General features: G+C 30.1%; 1 protein-coding gene across 1 annotated transcript in view; it reads left to right on the forward strand.

Moving 5' to 3' along the window:
* The window catches only part of LOC106790415, a gene marked incomplete at its 5' end in the record, with an annotated part of 70,992 nt that overhangs the window by 2,290 nt on the left and 61,099 nt on the right, over positions 1–7,603 (forward strand). The window lies entirely within an intron of this gene.

Below are 7,603 nucleotides of genomic sequence, written 5' to 3' on the forward strand. Positions count from 1 at the left end.
TTTTCTATCTGTTTTCAAATTGATTTTTCATATTTTTTAATTTTTAAATATATACAGGAAAGAGAAAATTAATTATTACAAAAAAATTAGAAGTAGGAAATAATTATTTGAATACTTGATGTGGACTGTATGAATGCTTATGGAATATTACAGTTAACATTTTATTTTTTAACAGGTATATTATACATGAAATTGTTAAAGATTAGAATATATACAATTGTTATTTGCTAGTATATTGAAGATTTATCTATTTTCATATACCTGTTAAAAAATAAAATGTTAACTGTAATTCAAGTAATCAATTTTCCTTTATAATTTGCACAAGTTGTCGAAAAATTTATTGTTTTGAATGTTTTTACGATAACTATCACTCTGGAACCTGCATTTAATAAATATTAATAAACATACAATAAATATTTTAAAACTCATGGATGGAAAAAAATTATAAAAAAAACTTTCCCCATGAAGGATCGAACACAAACTAGAAGCACGAGAAGCGAGAACACTACTACATAACCTAGCTCGTCACTTGATGAACAAACGCATTTAAAATAATATAAACATATATACAACTAAAATCAAAACTTCAGAAGCTTTTTTCTCAAAATTGGCTTCGCGTTAGGATGAAATACTTTATCACGATAACATCCTACTAGTATACTACTAATATACCAAAGCTTGTTAAAATCCGTAAGGGCACAACCGTAAGGTCTCCTTGTTAAACCACTTTCATAATTATTGGAATATATATTTAACTTTCTATCTATCTATCTATCTATCTCTCTCTCTCTTAGGATTATTAAGATGAAACAAAAGTTCGTGCATTTTTATTTTATTAATATTTCCAAAGAAAATTGTACAAAAATAACCCATTATGAGTAATTTCAAAGTAAAGTTTCAACACAATGAACGCACACGAACTTTTGATTCAGTTTAATATTATCGAAAGGTACTTTGTATAGTTGTACGTTTGGTTAAGATACGTTTCAGAAAATGGGTACGTAAATTATTCCTTATCTTAAACTACTCTCAATAAGTAACATCTTAACATCAATTGATAAGGTCTCCAGTGGCAAAATTCTACTACTCTGAACTAAGTATCCGTTCGTGGTGTGGTAAAGAGAACAGATCTAAGAGAAACTTCTGAAGTCTCTAGGGTCAATTCTTAACAGTTTGGTCAACCCTGTAAAGCTACTCACGTGTTACATCGAAACATTAATATTCTATGATCTTCACCGTGTCACGTTTTTGTATTCTTACCTTCGCGTGTTTATTTTATACTTATCCGTAGAAAACGAGTTTAAAAATCGGTTTTTCGTTTTTTTTTCTACCTTCCAAACTTTTCCTAAAACCAAATTGTCTTCAAATTCGATAAAAGTAACGTTTTAACCAGTTAACTGTGTCGATCATTTTGCAAAGTGCGCCCTAGTGTGTGTCGCAATAATCAACCGATGACGGATATAGTCGTCAAACACAGAGTAAGTGGTGCTGTTGAAATATTCAGTCAAAAAGACGACTTTATTTTAGAAAATCAATGAATTTATGAGTAATATTTAAACAATGGATCACCGTAAAGCTATATTTACACAAATTAACTAAAAACTTAAAAAAAAATCAAATATTTAACAAACAAACAAACAAACAAAATTTTATTTTTTTTTTCTTTGGTTAGACATCGCGGACATCATCGCAGATGGAGAATCTAATATACTTTGTTTTTTTGGTTATGACACGTCAAGATAATAATCGAGATAATCAAAGATCTAGTGTCCAACTGAAATTATCTATAATTTTCATTTGTTTATTTCATTTCGTCCTGACCCCTAAACATTCTAAACATATTATTATTTACGAATATAATTTATTTTTCGCCAGAATTACAATTTAAATATCAAATTGTATGAAAATTTGACGCATGACGGATATAGTCGTCAAAACACAAAATTCTGCCATTCTTCCATGACGGATATAGTCGTCAAATACACTTAACTGGTTAACCCTTCTTTGCATGATGATGGAAATTTCAATCATAATATTTAGTCAACAAAAAAAGGTACTCAAAACCCTTGTACTGTATATTTGTTGTTGCTAGCAACTTTTTAAGCGACTATTGCGTACAACAAAACGCAGTTGTCAAAAAATAGCACTAGGATTTTTTTAAATATTTTTCCTTTAATCTGGAGCATTAATTACATCACCCTGATTTATTTTAAAAAAAAGAAAAAATCATGCAAAGAAGGGTTAAGAAACGTTCTTGAATGTATAGGGTATCCAACATAACTCTAGTCACGATTTTTCAAATACTTGCGATAACCTGACAAAAAAATTACTTTAAACAAAAGTTGATCTGTTTTTGATTGACTATATATATAGTATACAACATTTCTTTGCTTTGAAGGTCATCTAAAAGTCATAATATACTATATCGTTGAATTCGTATTAATATGGGCTATGAATACTGTAAAGTACAAAATACTAAGTGCCATTTAAAAAAATTAATGTAGCCTTAACCCTTTGACCTATAACCACGAGTCAGACTCGTGGTGAAAAATTTGTGCCATAAGCGAAAACCACGAGTCTAACTCGTGGTAAAGAATTTGTGCCATAAACAAAAGCCACGAGTCTAACTCGTGGTAAAGAATTTGTGCCATAAACRAAAGCCACGAGTCAGACTCGTGGTGAGGAATCGGTGCATAAGATGCCGCGTATTATTCGAACAAGCGATTGGATTTATTCCACATCCAATACTTTTTCTTTGATTGAAAAAAAAAACCATCAATGATCATCATGATTTTTTTTTTTTTTCATTCACTTAACTAAGTATTCATTTATAAATTGCTATTGATTCATTATTTTAAAATAATAAATTATTTTTGTCAACTGATTAATTGATTATGATTGCACCTTAGACGTCTAAAAATTATTATTTGTACCTACACATTGTTTATTATTTAACAACTCCTTTCATTGCTCTGAAAAACATATGTCATGAAAGTTACACATTTTGCACCAGTTCAAGTACGCGGCTGAACAGATGAATGGCACGGCGCGCGACCGATTCTCTTGTTTATTATGGCACGCACAATTGGCAGATATCGTGTAGGCCAAGGGGTTAAAAAAAACATTAAAAGAAAAAATATTTTTGAACATTTTTTTGATTGTAATATATAATCAATGAAAAACAGATCAAACTTTTGTTTAAAGTATTTTTTTGTCAGGTTATATCGCAAGTATTTGAAAAATCATGACTACAATTGTATGGGACACTCTGTATAATATCTAACGTTTAGAATGATTCTTACAGAAATTGATGTTGGATTTCATTTATCCTTTTTAACATTTTCGATTTTTATTTTTTTTCAGTCCGATTTATGTCGAACAGTAAGTAAAGTCGAATGATCAGTGAAATAAAATGAACGATAAATAAAATTTCATATTAGCTCCACTCGGCGTTCATAAAAACGGAATCTTTTCGATGCAATGCTCTAGAGAATAACAAATAGAAATAGAGAAATGCAATAAGAGAGAGAGAGAGAGAGAGAGACAGAGAAAGAAATAAAGAAAGAAAGAGAAGGATAAGTTTGCTGCATATTTTATTTCGACGTCCGGGAGAATTCTAGGTCTGAATCGCAAACCGAGCTTCATGAAAATTCATATAAACGGTTCAGACGGTTTTCGTCCCTAAATTACGTTTTAGCTCAACGATTTATGAAAGAAATATTCTATATAACTGATAGCAAGCATCATACGTGGCGTACGTTCACTCTGCCGGAAAACAACGGCTCCATTATGAATCTCTCTCGTGCATCTGTTTCAACGATGATTATTATTGGAGCATGTAAATTATATTCATTTTCTCTCTCTCTCTCTCTCTACTTGATTATTTTTTTTTTTAATGCACCTATCTATTTCTACGATATTCTTTCTACGAGAGTTCAATTAAACGTGTTATTCCACATAATTCACATAATTCATTTCAATGGAAAACGTTTACGCGTGAACGAGTAGGATTTTGGTGGTGTGTTTTTTTGGTTTTGTTTTGTTTTGTTCTTTTCTATTGTTCTTTTTTTCTTGTATTGTTTAATCCCAACGCAATTATGCCAATAACACGGATCCTTTTATATATATATGTATGTATTTTATATTATCGATGGTTCTAGCATAGCTTATTATTATTATTATTATTTGCTATGTAATTTGTTCTAGTGAGAATAATATAATAGTCAGGTGTTAAACCAATCAAATAATAAAGGAACGTTATATAATAATTATATAAACGCTTGACAACGAAACTTGCCGTGTCATTAATATGTAACGATTTTCTATAACGCGAGATTTATCGTATTGTTTATTACACGTTGGATATTTATATAACATTTATTATAGGCACATGCGATAAAATAATATAATAATAAATTATATCATAGGGATATATACGTGTTATTCAAAAATAATTCTCGGATTTTAATCTTGTTCAACATCCGCTTTCCTTCATTGTTTGTCATTATAATCCATAGATACGCAGAAAAATACGCGTAACTCGTATATCGTTCGATTTATAAACAAATAAACAAACAAACAAAATAATAGTCGTTTCATTTTTCATCCTTGTCTAAGTTTACAAAATAAATTGATCGAACATTACGATTATTCAAATATTTGTAAGGATCGAACTCTCGTTATATGAGCCGCTTATTTTAAAAGTGGCCTAAATCCATTTACCTTCAAATCGAGATATTTAAAGTTTTGCGTTTCAATGAATTTAAAAATATACGTATAGGATACTAATGATTTATACTGCTTAAGCGTATCTAAGGATGTTTAAATTTAAAGTTCCTGTTAAAATAGTGGCAATTATTAAGTAAATAACATGCGTTTTCTTATCAAGAATGGAGTTGGGCCACTTTCAAAATTAACAGCCAGATTCATTATCAAATTTGAAGGTGCCCAAGTCCATTCAACATAATTTAAGATGTTTCAAATTGAAAAAAAAACAATACTGAATTTGTTTTATATATGTTGAAAACACTTCGGAAACATAATTTATGCGATTCAAAAGATTTTTTAATTCATTACAGAACATAAAAAATTACAAACATAAATTTATTACAAAACAATTTACTATTCGTCTACATTTTATGTGTGTGTAAGGGATTTGAAGAAATCATGATGTTCTGGTGGTATGTATCGTAATAAGTCAATTATGTCCTTGAATTTTGCGGTTGTAATTTGTCTGATATTTTTATACAGTGATGTCAATACAATATTTTCGAACTTTCTTGGTCTATCCCGACGTGGTAATAAATTCAGGACTTTAAAATTTTCGTTCTCATTCATTGATGTCTTATAGAAAATTTTATACGGTTTATTTTTGACAAAACGTATCCAACATATTTCAAACCAGTTTATTGGTTCTCCGTTAGAATTCTTTACCCTTTKAAAAATTGCGTCTTCTAATAATTTTGTTGATTCAAAATCTTCTTGTTTCATTTCATGTACAATAAAGTTATTACMTTTCCGACACTTTTCGATAATATTGTAATAATCTCGGGGGACAAACAGTAAATTATTATTAACGTTTTTATTATATTGCGTTTATAATATGCTACTGAAGTAGCAGTAATTTAAGTGTAAATGGATTTAGGCCACTTTCAAAATAAACGGCTCAGTTATTCAACTAACTCTGAAAACTTATGTGTCCAGAATTATCGTATTTACCCGGAATATAAGTAATCTTAAATGCTTTATTGATAGATAATTTGAAGTTGTAGATGTAACCATGCGTAATCGAAAATAATTGACAAATGGAGTTAGGCCACTTTCAAAATAAACGGCTCATATAATTTACTCCTAGTTGATAGAAAAAAAAAAAAGAAAAAGAACACGTAATTATCTTTCACTTTATCATATTTTAACAAATGTAATATAACCAAACACCCCATTTCTCGTTCACTTTCTTTTTTTAATATATAATTAAACAAAAAAATATATAAAAAATATTTATATAATTTAAAATACTATATATTATATAAATTTTAATATATCAAATTTTCTTTTCAAACTTAACGAAACTTGACGAACTGTAAAATAAAAAATTAAAATATTCAAATAGTATTCTAGAAATAATGGAACATATTTTTCGAGTTTAACATCGGTGGATGAGTTGGGATCGATATTATTCGGTCGTGATCAAAAGGGCTAACTTGTTCCTTGGGTTAATTATTACGCGATCGATTATTCGTAGTCTATTATCATCGCATTCATCGGCTCGCATACATACACATACACACATACATACATACATATATATACACATACGAACGAACGAACGGCAAATGATTTTTCGACAACGTTTCCAAACACCTGCGTCCGACACGAGACATCGTTTTAAACCGCTAACGCTTTCGAACAAATGAGAGAAAGAGAGAGAGAGAGAGAGAGAGAGAGAGAGAGAGAGAGAGAAAACAAAGTATGGCAGATTGCTGCACATGCCGAAACAAGCTGACAATAAGCCCACGTTCCACAAATTTTTCATTTTCGTTTTCACATGTGTCCGATACATCAAAGGGAACGAGAGAAACCGATATACAGTATCACATATTTATAGTTATGTGTTGTGTGTCTCTGCGTGTGAGTAGATATTCACGATAGAATTCACACTAAACACGAACGAATAACCGTTGTTGATCGTCATTGTCCCGTTTCCGGGAAAAAAAAAGAGAAAGAAGATATCGTCGAGCAAATTTAATTCACACTGGCGTGGTAACGATTGGTTAAATATTCTATGCCGTGTTCACCGTTTCGCTGCTGCCTATTCCTATCGATGTGTCCCGAGCGACGGGGGTTTGGTAATAACGAGAGGTAGGTAACGTTTGAAAAACAAAAAGAAAGAAAAAAAAAAAAAAAGAAACAGTAAGGGGATATAAAAAAAAAGAAAAAAAAAAAAAAACAAAAAAGATACTATGAGAGTACCAAAAATGTGCATGAAAAAAATTGATGCGAAAGAAAACGGGGAAAAACAAACAGACAGAAATTTGGTGTCGTTTAACAATATATTATTATATCCGAAGAAACAATGAAATAAAACTCGAAATTTGATTGAACCATCTATGGGCCGAATTTTTGTTATAAATAAAAAAAAAATAAGTGCAACTAAAAATCTCAACGATTATAAACATGTATATGCAAATGACAAAAAAATTTTCCGGTTTAAACAATTTTAATTCACTGTGTAACTTTCAGGTAACAACGGCCCACAATGTTTCCATTTCTGCGTAGAAAAATTGAAACGTGAAATTCTACGAAGTATTTTTCACCTGGCGTTAAACGTAAATGTACATTGCATTTTGAACATTTTATTTTCGGAATTCCATTACACCCAGGATTTTTGCAACGTCTTCTGTTGTTCGAAAAAAATTGGCCAATGTACTACTTCATCTTTCCGCACGTTTTGTACTGGAAGTACTGTATTTGGTCTCCTTTTTTTATTTTTATCTAATTGTTTATCGACATTGGTAGAAACAAGACACTCTTTTTTCTTACGGATTCCTTTGTGCTCCTGACATAAACAAAATGCAATGTCAATTTTAAATGTCAATAAATT

The sequence above is a fragment of the Polistes canadensis genome, unplaced genomic scaffold (assembly GCF_001313835.1).
Source record: "Polistes canadensis isolate GaletaPanama2010 unplaced genomic scaffold, ASM131383v1 scaffold_238, whole genome shotgun sequence".
In the NCBI taxonomy this organism is placed as follows: Eukaryota; Metazoa; Arthropoda; class Insecta; order Hymenoptera; family Vespidae; genus Polistes; species Polistes canadensis.